Raw genomic sequence first — 18,506 nt, forward strand, 5'->3', positions numbered from 1 at the left:
CTAAATCCTGCACTAATGAAGGCAGCATCAGCTCTTTGGCCAAAAGATGGCTGGCTTGAAAACCCTTAGCTACAGTGAAAACACAACACTCCTTTTATTGATGGATTATAATGTAGCCAGGGGAAATCGCGAAACCATCTCTCTTGAAACGTCAACACTCTGTTGGCAAGAGTTTGCGGTTCTATAAATTGTGGGTGTGGCTGATATGGTTTTGTGCCATCACTGTGGTAACTGGACAATGCTGTGCCACTGTCCCCTATACTGGTGCTGCTGGCAACAAGGGTGACACTTGGTCCTGCCGTGGCTGTGACACTGTCCTCTGAAGTCTCTCTCCCTTGCTCTTTCCCTTTCACTACCCTAACTGACTCAGTCTGTCTCCTAGAAAATAAATAAGGTGTTTGCCGTACTCCTAACTACCGGTACCCAAAACTACACAATTAATCACAACAGCAATACCATTGCCGTAAACAAATCTTAGTTTAGTCACCAGTTTAAGTTGAGAGTGGGGGTATCCATGGCATTTTCCAATTATGTCCCTATTTTACAAGTCAAAAAAATTGAGAACCTTTCATAATGTTGCCAAACAAAGACTCAACAAACTTACCTGAGACTCCCTGTCTGCCAGTCTGTCCCTGCATATCTGTCCCCAGCTCTGCTGTCTGTGTGCCATCTGTTGCCTGCTCTGCCTAATGACATCATTGTGAAACATTCCCATTAGCATTTCACTTCTTTCTTATGAACATTTTATCAACTAGTCTTTGAGATATTAGGATACTAGAGTTCTTACTATGCGTTTTGGTGTACTGACAAATACTCTTGATGTCCGTCTTCTTCTAAATGTTCGCCATTTTTCTACCTGGCTGGCTGGCTGGCCTAGCTGCACACACACACATTTACACAACACATGCTGCAACCTTTTGTAATTTAAATAGTTTGTTTCATATTGGCTGGCTTCCAACAATAGCTGAATTTGTAAAGCTAGCGAGCACCAATTCCGTTTCTGTGTGTTTGCTATAATCTTTGCTACCTGGTTAAATAAAGGTTAAATAAAATAAAATAAAAAAAGTTCACTAGCGACAATTTATCTTTTGCAACGAGACCATTATATATATTTAAGACAATGGTAGAAGAGAGTGTAGTTCTGTTCTGTTCAGTTTGGACTTCAGTTTATCGCTAACCTTATCACAGGGACGTCGAAGCACTACAGCTGCATGCTGATCTTGGAATAAACTGATGATAGCAAAGATTCCATCTTTGACGACGCCACATTAATGGAATAGGTACTAGCTAGCTTGATAGTTAATGTTTGCTTTAGTTTGCGCGCTAGCTCTGCAAATTCAGCTAGTGTGTGAACCCTGCCAACATAAAAATAAATAAATAACATTGCTATGGACCTGCTATGGATTGACTGGATTAACCTCACGTCAGTTACGTACATGTCCCTTTCGGACAGTAGTTACGAACCCTCTATTACCTTGCCAGCTAAAGAACTGGCCAGGATCAAACCATTGTGAGGCAAAGGGCGGGGGGGGTCGCAATCTTTTGAAACTTAAACGCGCTATTAAGTGTCTATAATCAGCACAAGTGCTTTCATTGCGTATTATTAATATTATTGAAATTACATAGTTATGTTTACAGTGATATATTGGGGGGGACAAATCATATTTTTCCCAAGATGGGGGGGTCGTGTCCCCCCCGTCCCCCCTGGGATTTCCGCCTATGACACACACACATACACACACACACACTGCAAGCAGGTGGTCCCGGTCTCATCTTGAGAGGGTCGTTAGATGTCATGCATTTCTGTCTTGATGGTGTCTGTGACAGATGCTGACAGAGACCAGGGGTTGGCGTTGGCGTTGTCGCTAATGGCCTGTTTGGCGTTTCAATTGGTCTTTTAGACACTTTTAGACTCTGCAGATGCGCAGAGTGACAGTGTCAGTGACAGCGTGTGTATATATATATATATACAGTGGGGAGAACAAGTATTTGATACACTGCCGATTTTGCAGGTTTTCCTACTTACAAAGCATGTAGAGGTCTGTAATTTTTATCATAGGTACACTTCAACTGTGAGAGACGGAATCTAAAACAAAAATCCTGAATATCACATTGTATGATTTTTAAGTAATTAATTAGCATTTTATTGCATGACATAAGTATTTGATCACCTACCAACCAGTAAGAATTCCGGCTCTCACAGACCTGTTAGTTTTTCTTTAAGAAGCCCTCCTGTTCTCCACTCATTACCTGTATTAACTGCACCTGTTTGAACTTGTTACCTGTATAAAAGACACCTGTCCACACACTCAATCAAACAGACTCCAACCTCTCCACAATGGCCAAGACCAGAGAGCTGTGTAAGGACATCAGGGATAAAATTGTAGACCTGCACAAGGCTGGGATGGGCTACAGGACAATAGGCAAGCAGCTTGGTGAGAAGGCAACAACTGTTGGCGCAATTATTAGAAAATGGAAGAAGTTCAAGATGACGGTCAATCACCCTCGGTCTGGGGCTCCATGCAAGATCTCACCTCGTGGGGCATCAATGATCATGAGGAAGGTGAGGGATCAGCCCAGAACTACACGGCAGGACCTGGTCAATGACCTGAAGAGAGCTGGGACCACAGTCTCAAAGAAAACCATTAGTAACACACTACGCCGTCATGGATTAAAATCCTGCAGCGCACACAAGGTCCCCCTGCTCAAGCCAGCGCATGTCCAGGCCCGTCTGAAGTTTGCCAATGACCATCTGGATGATCCAGAGGAGGAATGGGAGAAGGTCATGTGGTCTGATGAGAAAAAATTGAGCTTTTTGGTCTAAACTCCACTCGCCGTGTTTGGAGGAAGAAGAAGGATGAGTACAACCCCAAGAACACCATCCCAACCGTGAAGCACGGAGGTGGAAACATCATTCTTTGGGGATGCTTTTCTGCAAAGGGGACAGGACGACTGCACCGTATTGAGGGGAGGATGGATGGGGCCATGTATCGTGAGATCTTGGCCAACAACCTCCTTCCCTCAGTAAGAGCATTGAAGATGGGTCGTGGCTGGGTCTTCCAGCATGACAACGACCCGAAACACACAGCCATGGCAACTAAGGAGTGGCTCCGTAAGAAGCATCTCAAGGTCCTGGAGTGGCCTAGCCAGTCTCCAGACCTGAACCAAATAGAACATTTTTGGAGGGAGCTGAAAGTCCGTATTGCCCAGCGACAGCCCCGAAACGTGAAGGATCTGGAGAAGGTCTGTATGGAGGAGTGGGCCAAAATCCCTGCTGCAGTGCGTGCAAACCTGGTCAAGAACTACAGGAAATGTATGATCTCTGTAATTGCAAACAAAAGTTTCTGTACTAAATATTAAGTTCTGCTTTTCTGATGTATCAAATACTTATGTCATGCAATAAAATGCTAATTAATTACTTAAAAATCATACAATGTGATTTTCAGGATTTTTGTTTTAGATTCCGTCTCTCACAGTTGAAGTGTACCTATGATAAAAATGACAGACCTCTACATGCTTTGTAAGTAGGAAAACCTGCAAAATCGGCAGTGTATCAAATACTTGTTCTCCCCACTGTATATATACACACAGACACACACACAGGCACACACAGGCACTGTCTGGTGCTGAACACATTGTCTCCGAGGAACTATGGCGAATACTTAATTTGTGTCTGCACTGAAGTGGTATGTGGGTATGTATCTTCTGTGTGTTGTGGGACAAGGCTGTCTCTTCTTGTGTTAACATCTTTCCCTGGGGTTGTGGCTGGGCTGTATGAGTTTGTACACATATATTTTGTGCAGACATGTTTTCCCTGCTGTATACACACATTTGAACAGACTACCTGCGATATATGTGTGTGTGTGTGTGTGTGTGTGTGTGTGTGTGTGTGTGTGTGTGTGTGTGTGTGTGTGTGTGTGTGTGTGTGTGTGTGTGTGTGTGTGTGTGTGTGTGTGTGTGTGTGTGTGTGTGTGTGTGTGTGTGCACATTCTGGTGTGAGAGTTTGCCCACTGGTTAGCTACCTATCTGCAGCCTCTGCTCTCAGGGCAGGTGATTGCTTCCGTCGGCCTCATTACCATGGTTACCGCCCGGGGGGCCGTGGCACCGAGAGCATTAATCACATATAAGGATAAATCCTGGTCATCTAATTAGGGTGAAATTGTGCAGCAGTAATGTCTGGGAGGGCTGACTAGGGCCCATCAGGACAAATCTGTCTCTACCTCACAGCCAACACACCACATTATTACTGCCTTACCCTATATTACCTTATTTTTGAACTGCATGGCTATATTTGAATCTTTTTCTCAATCTCTCTTTCTCTGTGAGAATGGCTTACCAAGAAAAACGACCAAAAGGACTAGTGTGAGGTAGTGTTGTCGGAGCACTCAACAAAAAAAGCAGATTGATGTATTATTGTTATGCGGTTGCTTTATATAAAAGTACCATGTACAGTGAGGGAAAAAAGTATTTGATCCCCTGCTGATTTTGTACGTTTGCCCACTGACAAAGAAATGATCAGTCTATAATTTTAATGGTAGGTTTATTTGAACAGTGAGAGACAGAATATCAACAAAAAAATCCAGAAAAACGCATGTCAAAAATGTTATGAATTGATTTGCATTTTAATGAGGGAAATAAGTATTTGACCCCTCTGCAAAACATGACTTAGTACTTGGTGGCAAAACCCTTGTTGGCAATCACAGAGGTCAGACGTTTCTTGTAGTTGGCCACCAGGTTTGCACACATCTCAGGAGGGATTTTGTCCCACTCCTCTTTGCAGATCTTCTTCAAGTCATTAAGGTTTCGAGGCTGACGTTTGGCAACTCGAACCTTCAGCTCCCTCCACAGATTTTCTATGGGATTAAGGTCTGGAGACTGGCTAGGCCACTCCAGGACCTTAATGTGCTTCTTCTTGAGCCACTCCTTTGTTGCCTTGGCCGTGTGTTTTGGGTCATTGTCATGCTGGAATACCCATCCACGACCCATTTTCAATACCCTGGCTGAGGGAAGGAGGTTTTCACCCAAGATTTGACGGTACATGGCCCCGTCCATCGTCCCTTTGATGCGGTGAAGTTGTCCTGTCCCTTTAGCAGAAAAACACCCCCAAAGCATAATGTTTCCACCTCCATGTTTGACGGTGGGGATGGTTTCTTGGGGTCATAGGCAGCATTCCTCCTCCTCCAAACACGGCAAGTTGGGTTGATGCCAAAGAACTCCATTTTGGTCTCATCTGACCACAACACGTTCACCCAGTTGTCCTCTGAATCATTCAGATGTTCATTGGCAAACTTCAGACGGGCATGTATATGTGCTTTCTTGAGCAGGGGGACCTTGCGGGCGCTGCAGGATTTCAGTCCTTCACGGCATAGTGTGTTACCAATTGTTTTCTTGATGACTATGGTCCCAGCTGCCTTGAGATCATTGACAAGATCCTCCTGTGTAGTTCTGGGCTGATTCCTCACCGTTCTCATGATCATTGCAACTCCACGAGGTGAGATCTTGCATGGAGCCCCAGGCTGAGGGAGATTGACAGTTCTTTTGTGTTTCTTCCATTTGCGAATAATCACAGAAACTGTTGTCACCTTCTCACCAAGCTGCTTGGCGATGGTCTTGTAGCCCATTCCAGCCTTGTGTAGGTCTACAATCTTGTCCCTGACATCCTTGGAGAGCTCTTTGGTCTTGGCCATGGTGGAGAGTTTGGAATCTGATTGATTGATTGCTTCTGTGGACAGGTATCTTTTATACAGGTAAGAAACTGAGATTAGGAGCACTCCCTTTAAGAGTGTGCTCCTAATCTCCGTTCGTTACCTGTATGAAAGACACCTGGGAGCCAGAAATCTTTTTGATTGAGAAGGGGTCAAATACTTATTTCCCTCATTAAAATGCAAATCAATTTATAACATTTTTGACATGCATTTTTCTGGATATTTTTGTTGTTATTCTGTCTCTCACTGTTCAAATAAACCTACCATTAAAATTATAGACTGATAATTTCTTTGTCAGTGGGCAAACGTACAAAATCAGCAGGGGATCAAATACTTTTTTCCCTCACTGTATGTAAAATGTATGTACACTGCTCAAAAAAATAAAGGGAACACTTAAACAACACAATGTAACTCCAAGTCAATCACACTTCTGTGAAACTGTCCACTTAGGAAGCAACACTGATTGACAATAAATTTCACATGCTGTTGTGCAAATGGAATAGACAACAGGTGGAAATTATAGGCAATTAGCAAGACACCCCCAATAAAGGAGTGGTTCTGCAGGTGGTGACCACAGACCACTTCTCAGTTCCTATGCTTCCTGGCTGATGTTTTGGTCACTTTTGAATGCTGGCGGTGCTTTCACTCTAGTGGTAGCATGAGACGGAGTCTACAACCCACACAAGTGGCTCAGGTAGTGCAGCTCATCCAGGATGGCACATCAATGCGAGCTGTGGCAAGAAGGTTTGCTGTGTCTGTCAGCGTAGTGTCCAGAGCATGGAGGCGCTACCAGGAGACAGGCCAGTACATCAGGAGACGTGGAGGAGGCCGTAGGAGGGCAACAACCCAGCAGCAGGACCGCTACCTCCGCCTTTGTGCAAGGAGGAGCACTGCCAGAGCCCTGCAAAATGACCACCAGCAGGCCACAAATGTGCATGTGTCTGCTCAAACGGTCAGAAACAGACTCCATGAGGGTGGTATGAGGGCCCGACGTCCACAGGTGGGGGTTATGCTTACAGCCCAACACCGTGCAGGACGTTTGGCATTTGCCAGAGAACACCAAGATTGGCAAATTCGCCACTGGCGCCCTGTGCTCTTCACAGATGAAAGCAGGTTCACACTGAGCACATGAGCACATGTGACAGACGTGACAGAGTCTGGAGACGCCGTGGAGAACGTTCTGCAGCATGACCGGTTTGGCGGTGGGTCAGTCATGGTGTGGGGTGGCATTTCTTTGGGGGGCCGCACAGCCCTCCATGTGCTCGCCAGAGGTAGCCTGACTGCCATTAGGTACCGAGATGAGATCCTCAGACCCCTTGTGAGACCATATGCTGGTGCGGTTGGCCCTGGGTTCCTCCTAATGCAAGACAATGCTAGACCTCATGTGGCTGGAGTGTGTCAGCAGTTCCTGCAAGAGGAAGGCATTGATGCTATGGACTGGCCCGCCCGTTTCCCAGACCTGAATCCAATTGAGCACATCTGGGACATCATGTCTCGCTCCATCCACCAACGCCACGTTGCACCACAGACTGTACAGGAGTTGGCGGATGCTTTAGTCCAGGTCTGGCAGGAGATCCCTCAGGAGACCATCCGCCACCTCATCAAGAGCATGCCCAGGCGTTGTAGGGAGGTCATACAGGCACGTGGAGGCCACACACACTACTGAGCCTCATTTTGACTTGTTTTAAGGACATTACATCAAAGTTGGATCAGCCTGTAGTGTGGTTTTCCACTTTAATTTTGAGTGTGACTCCAAATCCAGACCTCCATGGGTTGATAAATTTGATTTCCATTGATAATCTTTGTGTGATTTTGTTGTCAGCACATTCAACTATGTAAAGAAAAAAGTATTTAATAAGAATATTTCATTCATTCAGATCTAGGATGTGTTATTTTAGTGTTCCCTTTATTTTTTTGAGCAGTGTATATGTAGACAGAAAAGCTGTAAAAAGCAAAAATGATTTGTGTCCTCTGAAGGGGGGGGGTTAATAAAAAAGTAAGAAGCAGATTGATTTCTTTTAGCTCTCTTGAATCCATTGTACAGGATGCGAACAGGTGACTGCCGTGTTGACGTCAAGCTGAGGTCTTCCTCAGTGACCTGACCGTTGCACACAGCTCTTATTTCTAGCCTAGTGGTTCATTGAGACACAACAACGGTAGAAAATAATAATGATCATTTTTGTCGTTGTTGTAGAGCACCCCTCCTTTCCTTTGTTAGTTGAAGCGTGACGGCCTATCTGAACTCGTTCCAGCAGCAGCAGGGCAGTGTTCCTGAAAAGTACTGCTCGCTGGGTAACTCACTGAAATGAGTTTATTCTCAGCCTGATGTCTCTGGCTGTTTCATACTCTCTCTTTCTCACTCTATAATTTCCTCTCTCTGTTCCCATCTTTCACACTTCTTCTCCTATTTAATACCATTCTCTCTTTCCCACACTCTCTCTCCCCCTCCCTCTCTCTCTTTCTGTCTCCTCTCTCTCTCTCTCTCTCTCTCTCTCTCTCCTCTCTCTCTGTCTCTCTCTCTCCTCTCTCTCTGTCTCTCTCTCCCCCCCTCTCTCTCTCTTTCTGTCTCCTCTCTCTCTCTCCTCTCTCTCTGTCTCTCTCTCTCTCCTCTCTCTCTGTCTCTCTCTCTCTCTCCTCTCTCTCTGTCTCTCTCTCTCTCTCTCCTCTCTCTGTCTCTCTCTCTCTTTCTGTCTCTCTTTCTTTCTCTTCTCTCTCTCTCCATGTGACAGCTGACAGAGTGGTGGGTGTATACAGAGAGTACAGTTGAAAGAGTGTAACAGTTTGACTCTTGCTGGTGTTTAATCAGCACTTTAGCGCGGCACTGGCTCTGTGAATGAGCTCTGCTGTGTTTGCAACGCCACTAACAATTACTGCACAAAGGAGCCGGGGCCACGGCGAGCGCTAACCTCCACAGTCATAATGGCTGTGTGTGTCTATGTGCTTTCGTGTGTGTGTGTGTGTGTGTGTGTCTGTGTGCGTCTGTATGCTTTTATGTGTTTGTGTTTTTTGTTTGTGTGTGTGTTTTTGTGTTGGTGTGTGTGTGCGCGCGTGTGACTGTGTGTGTGTGCGCGCGTGTGACTGTGTGTGTGTGTGTGTGTACGCATGCCTTTGCATGCCTGTATATGTGTGTGTGTGTTGGCATGCATACCAGGCAACCCAGCAACACACTGATCCCACTATGTGAAGGAGCACGGCAACAGGGCAAGCCACCCACTCTCTAGACAGAAATAGTCTGGAGCTTCTAGATAGGCACTCAGCATTCATGTAGTTCACTATTTCAATGCATATTTTAAGCCTCTCGACATTCGAACTTCTATCTGGTGGCGACTCAGTGGTTATTTCCTGTTTTTTTTGGGATGTATGCAGAGTTCATCTCACCTGTGTGTGGGTTTGGTGCTGAGTGTTTTGGGCTGTCATTGGTCTGTGGAAATGTGATTGCTGTCTTTATCACTGACAACACTTTCTCAGAAGCAGTGTAGGATTAACAGTTTGCTAACAATTACACACACACACACACACACAGTCTTGTACAGCTAACCTTGTGGGGACATACAATTCAGTCCCATTCAAAATCCTATTTTCCCTAACCCTAAACCTAACCCTAATCCTAACCCGTACTCTTACCCTAACCTTAACCCTAACCCTAACCCAAAAACCTAAACTTTATCCTAAACCTAACCCTAGCTCCTAACCCTAACCCTACAACTAACCCTAGCTCCTAACCTTAATATTTAACTTAATTCTAACCCTAACACTAATTCTAACACCCTAAACCCCCTAGAAATAGCATTTGACCTTGTGGGGACTAACAAAATGTCCCCAGCTGGTCAACTTTTTGTTCGTTTACTATTCTTGTAGGGACTTCTGGTCCCCACAAGAATAGCTAAACACGTCCACACACACACACACACACAAAGCTATTGTATTCAGTATCATATTTGTATTGTGATCTCTCAGCCTACTGTGTGGTGTATCAGGGGCCCTGTCCACATCAGATCCAACTCGTCTCCTGTAGCACGTAATGTATCACGGCAATGGTTTCATTCATGCGCATAATTATTTCAGAGAATATAATAACCCTCCTATTTTCCTCTTGGTACATCTAAATGAAAAATAGGAGTCATTAAGCGCCGCCGAAGACGGTGGGAACGATAGAGAATTGGCTTGTTATGAGGACCAGACATGCATATCATTGTGTTCTCAGCGAGTTGAATCCCTTTCTATAGATAAACAAATGGTTGAAATGTAAACAGTAGTTTTATTTGTTATTTCCCTGACTCCTCTCCTATGTGTGTGTGTGTGTGTGTGTGTGTGTGTGTGTGTGTGTGTGTGTGTGTGTGTGTGTGTGTGTGTGTGTGTGTGTGTGTGTGTGTGTGTGTGCTCGTGCATGTATGTGGTCATATGTGCATCAATCAATCTAAGGCGGGCCCAGCTGGGCTCCATGACTTTGTAAGGAGTTTGTCTCCATCAGTGGTGAAGGTGACCTGAGGGACAGACAGACGGCCTGCTGTGGGAGGCATTACAGCTGAGTCTTGGACCAGACAGGTTTATGTGGCTGAAACAGCAGAGCTGGCACTATGCATACAGCAAGACCCTCATACATATGTATGTGTGTGTATACATGTGTGTATGCGCACATACAGTACGTGTGTGTGTGTGTGTCCAGAAATAGGCCTATCATTCTAACAGGATCATGGAAACAGCTTCTGTGCTGGGGCTTGGAGGAGATGGGAGGAGCTGAGTAAGTGTCTAGCTCTGCTACTCTGCTAGTGTCTGTGGTGCTGTCAATGGAGATTGTTGGGAGGATAGAGCCAGGTGAAGGGGTCTAGGCTGTTCCATGCTGAGCTAACTGGGCCTCTCACCACCACTACAAGCCTCAATCTGATTGGACCTGACTGGTTTAGAGCCAATTAGGGTGTAGATGTAGAACAACATAGAAAGAACACCTGCTTGAGATAATCTGAGCAGACGACTTCGACGCCAAAGAAATGAGGATGAATATTCCTTCCAGTCAGTGGTCATGTTGACATGCCACTCACGTAGGTCCTATAACGTCTGTTGGACAGTTGAAAGATTGCCTATCATTTTGCAGTTGAGAGATTTTATGGCATATATTACATTATCATATATTACGTTATATTACGCAGACCACCCACTATGAAGGAGGATATATACGGAGACCCTGGTTATACGGTCTTATCACGAGGGATTCCAACTACCTGGACCCATAGGGCTGTACTACGTAGAGATGACTGGTATCTACCGTCCTATTACCTGGACCCATAGGGCTGTACTACGTAGAGATGACTGGTATCTACCGTCCTATTACCTGGACCCATAGGGCTGTACTACGTAGAGATGACTGGTATCTACCTCCCTATTACCTGGACCCATAGGGCTGTACTACATAGAGATGACTGGTATCTACCTCCCTATTACCTGGACCCATAGGGCTGTACTACATATAGATGACTGGTATCTACCTCTCTATTACCTGGACCCATAGGGCTGTACTACATAGAGATGACTGGTATCTACCTCTCTATTACCTGGACCCATAGGGCTGTACTACATATAGATGACTGGTATCTACCTCCCTATTACCTGGACCCATAGGGCTGTACTACGTAGAGATGACTGGTATCTACCTCCCTATTACCTGGACCCATAGGGCTGTACTACATAGAGATGACTGGTATCTACCGTCCTATTACCTGGACCCATAGGGCTGTACTACGTAGAGATGACTGGTATCTACCTCCCTATTACCTGGACCCATAGGGCTGTACTACATAGAGATGACTGGTATCTACCGTCCTATTACCTGGACCCATAGGGCTGTACTACGTAGAGATGACTGGTATCTACCTCCCTATTACCTGGACCCATAGGGCTGTACTACATAGAGATGACTGGTATCTACCTCCCTATTACCTGGACCCATAGGGCTGTACTACGTATAGATGACTGGTATCTACCTCCCTATTACCTGGACCCATAGGGCTGTACTACATACAGTGGGGAGAACAAGTATTTGATACACTGCCGATTTTGCAGGTTTTCCTACTTACAAAGCATGTAGAGGTCTGTAATTTTTATCATAGGTACACTTCAACTATGAGAGACGGAATCTAAAACAAAAATCCAGAAAATCACATTGTATGATTTTTAAGTAATTAATTTGCATTTTATTGCATGACATAAGTATTTGATACATCAGAAAAGCAGAACTTAATATTTGGTACAGAAACCTTTGTTTGCAATTACAGAGATCATACGTTTCCTGTAGTTCTTGACTAGGTTTGCACACACTGCAGCATGGATTTTGGCCCACTCCTCCCTACAGATCTTCTCCAGATCCTTCAGGTTTCGGGGCTGTCGCTGGGCAATACGGACTTTCAGCTCCCTCCAAAGATTTTCTATTGGGTTCAGGTCTGGAGACTGGCTAGGCCACTCCAGGACCTTGAGATGCTTCTTACGGAGCCACTCCTTAGTTGCCATGGCTGTGTGCTTCGTGTCGTTGTCATGCTGGAAGACCCAGCCACGACCCATCTTCAATGCTCTTACTGAGGGAAGGAGGTTGTTGGCCAAGATCTCGCGATACATGGCCCCATCCATCCTCCCCTCAATACGGTGCAGTCGTCCTGTCCCCTTTGCAGAAAAGCATCCCCAAAGAATGATGTTTCCACCTCCATGCTTCACGGTTGGGATGGTGTTCTTGGGGTTGTACTCATACTTCTTCTTCCTCCAAACACGGCGAGTGGAGTTAGACCAAAAAGCTCTATTTTTGTCTCATCAGACCACATGACCTTCTCCCATTCCTCCTCTGGATCATCCAGATGGTCATTGGCAAACTTCAGACGGGCCTGGACATGCGCTGGCTTGAGCAGGGGGACCTTGCGTGCGCTGCAGGATTTTAATCCACGACGGCGTAGTGTGTTACTAATGGTTTTCTTTGAGACTGTGGTCCCAGCTCTCTTCAGGTCATTGACCAGGTCCTGCCGTGTAGTTCTGGGCTGATCCCTCACCTTCCTCATGATCATTGATGCCCCACGAGGTGAAATCTTGCATGGAGCCCCAGACCGAGGGTGATTGACCGTCATCTTGAACTTCTTCCATTTTCTAATAATTGCGCCAACAGTTGTTTCCTTCTCACCAAGCTGCTTGCCTATTGTCCTGTAGCCCATCCCAGCCTTGTGCAGGTCTACAATTTTATCCCTGATGTCCTTACACAGCTCTCTGGTCTTGGCCATTGTGGAGAGGTTGGAGTCTGTTTGATTGAGTGTGTGGACAGGTGTCTTTTATACAGGTAACGAGTTCAAACAGGTGCAGTTAATACAGGTAATGAGTGGAGAACAGGAGGGCTTCTTAAAGAAAAACTAACAGGTCTGTGAGAGCCGGAATTCTTACTGGTTGGTAGGTGATCAAATACTTATGTCATGCAATAAAATGCAAATTAATTATTTAAAAATCATACAATGTGATTTTCTGGATTTTTGTTTTAGATTCCGTCTCTCACAGTTGAAGTGTACCTATGATAAAAATGACAGACCTCTACATGCTTTGTAAGTAGGAAAACCTGCAAAATCGGCAGTGTATCAAATACTTGTTCTCCCCACTGTATAGATGACTGGTATCTACCGTCCTATTACCTGGACCCATAGGGCTGTACTACATATAGATGACTGGTATCTACCTCCCTATTACCTGGACCCATAGGGCTGTACTACATAGAGATGACTGGTATCTACCGTCCTATTACCTGGACCCATAGGGCTGTACTACGTAGAGATGACTGGTATCTACCGTCCTATTACCTGGACCCATAGGGCTGTACTACGTAGAGATGACTGGTATCTACCTCCCTATTACCTGGACCCATAGGGCTGTACTACATAGAGATGACTGGTATCTACCTCCCTATTACCTGGACCCATAGGGCTGTACTACATAGAGATGACTGGTATCTACCTCCCTATTACCTGGACCCATAGGGCTGTACTACATAGAGATGACTGGTATCTACCGTCCTATTACCTGGACCCATAGGGCTGTACTACATAGAGATGACTGGTATCTACCTCCCTATTACCTGGACCCATAGGGCTGTACTACATAGAGATGACTGGTATCTACCTCCCTATTACCTGGACCCATAGGGCTGTACTACATATAGATGACTGGTATCTACCTCCCTATTACCTGGACCCATAGGGCTGTACTACATATAGATGACTGGTATCTACCGTCCTATTACCTGGACCCATAGGGCTGTACTACATAGAGATGACTGGTATCTACCTCCCTATTACCTGGACCCATAGGGCTGTACTACATAGAGATGACTGGTATCTACCGTCCTATTACCTGGACCCATAGGGCTGTACTACATAGAGATGACTGGTATCTACCTCCCTATTACCTGGACCCATAGGGCTGTACTACGTAGAGATGACTGGTATCTACCTCCCTATTACCTGGACCCATAGGGCTGTACTACATAGAGATGACTGGTATCTACCTCCCTATTACCTGGACCCATAGGGCTGTACTACGTAGAGATGACTGGTATCTACCTCCCTATTACCTGGACCCATAGGGCTGTACTACATAGAGATGACTGGTATCTACCTCTCTATTACCTGGACCCATAGCATCCCTTCTCTTTGTTTTTGGTGTAGGTGTGGATGTCAAAGTCAGGGGCAGTCTCAGGAGAAAGTTGTTACTGACCATGATTGCTGTTGGCTTTCTAGATTACCTCTGATAACAGTTAGTCTGTCACTCTCCCGTAGAGGGCAGTCTTGAGCTGCAAACAGTTCCAGACAGACAGCCCTGCAGTAAACACACACACACACACGCAAACACACATACAAACACATAAACACACACACACAAACACACACGCGAGGGAGAAGAGCGAGGGAGAAGAGGCAGCAGAGGCGTCTGTCTGTATGTGTGTCTGTGGCCAGAGGTGTGATGAGAAATGAGGAGTTTGTGTGCTGGGTCCCAAGCAGACTGATAGCACTCCATGAATCTTTCATATTGTTGATTGAACTGCTCACAGATAGCAGCTACTCCCTCTGACTGTCAGTCACTCTGGCATAGTGAGGCTGGATGAATGAGGCACTTGCTCATTGGAGAAATGGAACAACTGACTATAGGGAGGAGCTTTCGAAACCTGAAGCGCATTGATTGGTCCATATTATAGGCTCCTCCCCCACAGGCCCCGCCCCTAAGAGTCATTCCGCATCCTGATTGGTCAACATCATATGAGAGGCTCTTTATGGTAATGTTACAGGTTGAAACGCTCCAATCTCTACCTAGTTTGATTGATCGCCATAGAAGTGGGACGTATAGTGACAATTGTCACTTCTGTCATCTGTCAATTTTGACAGATGGCTCTACATGGTTGTGTAAGACAGTTTTAGTGGACCCTGTCATGATGGACAGCGCGGACAGGAAAGCTGAACTTCTCTGCTGTGATAGTAAAGAGGGTAATGGAAAGGAGTTATGGAGTCAGGAGTCTTCGTGTATTTTCCCCTGAAAAGGTTCAACTCTGCAGTTTGGAGCTTTCTTGACCTTTACTTTGCAGAGTTGGCTCTGTATAAAAATGTGTTTACTTCAATTGGTCACTTTATTCATTGTGATGAATAGACTGCTACGAGACTGCTACGCATTTATGGAAGGGAAGACTATACATTATGCTGAATTGTATTTCTAATGTCAACCTGATTTAATAAAAAGGGACCAGAGAAAGAGAGAGAGCTAGAGAGAGAGAGAGAGAGAGCAAGAGAATGAGATCGCTTGAGAGAGACAATCACTTGAATTAAAAGTGCTGTTCTTGGAATATCTTAATGGGAATATGAATGCAGACACTAAAGACCTTAACCACCCTGCAGTATAAATGGTAGCCATCTGATTGTCCCTCTCTCTAGTTGGAACGTAGCGGCACTGTCCCTCAGGATCCCATGGTCCTATCCCTCCCATCCAAACATAATTACATTTAATTGAAGTTATATGTCAATTGAATAGTGGATAATCCACTGTAGCTGGTTCCTGCTAGTGAGAGCAGAGCAGCATGACATTCCATCTCACAATCAATCAGCAGTCAATGTAGCGTCTCGTTCTCTCTGTTAGTCCATGAATCCAGATGGAGATGTTATATTATTATGATCATCACCAACATGGCTGATCTAGGATCTGTCCATATAATCTTCTTCATTATGATCTAAATGAAAAAACTGATCCTAGATCAGCAGTCCTACTGTGAATACAGGCACTGGACACAATACTGCCTATAGCACAGACTTTACTGTGCTATAGGCAGTATAGTGTCCAGTGCCGGTATTCACAGTAGGACTGCTGATCTAGGATCAGTTTTTACATTTCTGTGTTGGCTGCCATTTGAGATGTTCTCCCTTTGCCCCCAAACACCAATGTTCTCTTAATTTCCTCACTTGATGTCATTCTGTGTTAGAAAATGTGAAGTAACAGTTACGTGCAATGCTGTGTTGAGTAATTCTGTGCTGAGTAATGCTATGTTGACTAATGCTGTGTTGAGTAATGCTGTGTTGAGTAATGCTGTGTTGAGTAATTCTGTGTTGAGTAATTCTGTGTTGACTGATGCTGTGTTGAGTAATGCTATGTTGACTGATGCTGTGTTGAGTAATGCTGTGAATGAATTCTGCTGTGGCTGGTTTGTGTGTCGATGCTCATGTCAGCTCCCTTGGGTAAGTTGGTGTGTGTAGGGTTAAACTGAGTGGGACTGATCTTCTGTGGCTGGGGAGAGAGAATGGTAGGGGGAGAGAGAATGGTAGGGGGAGAAGGGGGAGGTAGAGAGCGCAGGTTGTTGCGTCTGTCCACTGGAGCTGAAAATAGGGCTGGGGCTGCAGGCTCTCTCTCTCTGCACGCTGTCGGGGATCACAGCAGCACACTGGACTCTGAGCATGCCTGGTATAGGCCGCACAGACACAGAGCAACAGGGAATATCTCTATCTCTCTTTCCTTCTCTCTATCGCCCTATTTCTGAGCTATAATTCGTGCTACAGAACCATCTCCTCCAGTCTATATCATTGTGGCAGCCTCTCATAGACTTCTGTTATAGCTTCATTCATTGTCTAGTGTGAAATGGCTACTATAGCTTCACATCTATTCTATTCAATAAATAAGATATAATCTATTCCATTCCTAATCAACTCTGTCTCGCTCTCCTTTTTCTGTCTGAGGGCTTGTTTGTGTAATGTTGTTTGTGGGCCACCGGGGTCAAGGCGTCTGTCTGCCATTCTCGTTAAGGCTTATTAAGGCTTACTTACCAACGCGTTGTTTCTGAGTCCGCTGTACTTGAGACAGACGACTATGTTGGAGAGGAAACGACCTCACAGTGATATGGGAGCCGCACGCGTCAATTAAGCAGAACGAGCTGAGAGCGCCGCAACACATCAATATTTATGTCATCTGCATATAGATGAGATTGGCTTTCAGGGAGGCATTTACTGTCTGATAAACCTTCCTTCCTTCCCGCTCTCTCCCTCCATCTTTCCCTCAGCGATCATCAACCCCCTATCAGGAGCCCTGGTGTTATGAGAGGAGGAGGAGGAGGAGGGGAGGAGAGTGATATGAGAAAGAGCCTTTAGGGCCAGAGGTATTTATACCTGAGCGGCTGAAGTAAAATGAGTTTTGACTTATGGCGCTCTATCTAACATGCCTTGGTGTTTGTGCCTGTGGCTGGTTAATATGAACATCAGCTTAACTAGAAGATTCACAGGCGCATGTATTTGAAAAGTTTGTGCTTTCATAACCCCTGATTTTGAATGCCTGCATTTCAAACATTGTTTGTGGGAAAGCTTCATCTAAAGCAGCGTTGAAAGACAGACTATTGATCCCCCATAGAACTACCACAGCATGTACATGACATGTATGTGAATATGATCACGTAGCCTGTGTACGAGGGGGTTGGAGGGTAACCCCTGCTAGCTCGGGTCTGGCTGCTTTGACATTGATGCTGATGGAGTGTAGGGTCAGAGGTCGCGGCTGTCAGGCGCTCTAGGCAGGAGACTCAGTCGCATGCCATGCCGCCTATCTCCCCCAGCGCTCAGGGCAACTGAGCCACACTCATCCCCAGTATGGGGCCACACTGGAAATGTGCACATATCTCCATCTGAAGTCTGGAAGGGAAAACTTCATCTCAAAGTGCTCTGCAGAAGTGGGCCCAGTGTTCTGAGCTGTCTGGGAGAGTTTGGCTCGGCTCTGGCCCACAGCTACTACTGATGTTAAACAGTGATGGGACGTGACAAATACAAACATTCACCATCTCTAGTTGTGTAGGCTTACTCATATGTGCTCCCAAATTGTGCACACTGAGGCTACACACAGATACTGAAACACATAGACCTTCAGTTTGTGTTCTCTAAGTAGGCCAGAGTTGTCTGGCTCAATAGGCAGAGAGGGAATAAGAAGGTCTAGGATCAGTAGATCAGCCTCACTCACTCACTCACTCACTCACTCACTCACTCACTCACTCACTCACTCACTCACTCACTCACTCACTTTGTAGGGGTGTGTGGCGTTCTATGTACAGTGGACGAGGAAGGGGGCTTGGTTCTAACTTTCTAGGTCTGTTAAAATGAAGGAAAGTTTGTGCTTTTAGTTATGTAACTATTGGGCCAATAAAGGTCTCTCTCTCTCTCTCGCTCTCTTTGTTTTAATCGAGGACAGACCGGTCGGGCCATGTTAGGTGTGTTTATCCTCCGACACACTCTCCTAGGTGTTTAAGCCCTTGCCTAGGCCCTTTGGGAGTCGTAG

At 45.5% G+C, this 18,506-nt stretch overlaps 1 protein-coding gene and 1 long non-coding RNA gene across 7 annotated transcripts in view; one reads left to right on the top strand and one right to left on the bottom strand.

Annotated features, from left to right (window-relative positions):
- The window catches only part of LOC139533912 (membrane-associated guanylate kinase, WW and PDZ domain-containing protein 2-like), a 294,569-nt gene that overhangs the window by 36,788 nt on the left and 239,275 nt on the right, over positions 1–18,506 (top strand). The window lies entirely within an intron of this gene.
- LOC139533913 (uncharacterized) lies at positions 76–1,504 on the bottom strand. The gene is made up of 3 exons (XR_011666883.1): positions 1,179–1,504; positions 788–877; positions 76–686 (listed from the first exon to the last, which is right to left on the bottom strand). It is a non-coding gene; the product is annotated as an uncharacterized lncRNA (long non-coding RNA).

This window comes from Salvelinus alpinus, chromosome 11 (genome assembly GCF_045679555.1).
Source record: "Salvelinus alpinus chromosome 11, SLU_Salpinus.1, whole genome shotgun sequence".
In the NCBI taxonomy this organism is placed as follows: Eukaryota; Metazoa; Chordata; class Actinopteri; order Salmoniformes; family Salmonidae; genus Salvelinus; species Salvelinus alpinus.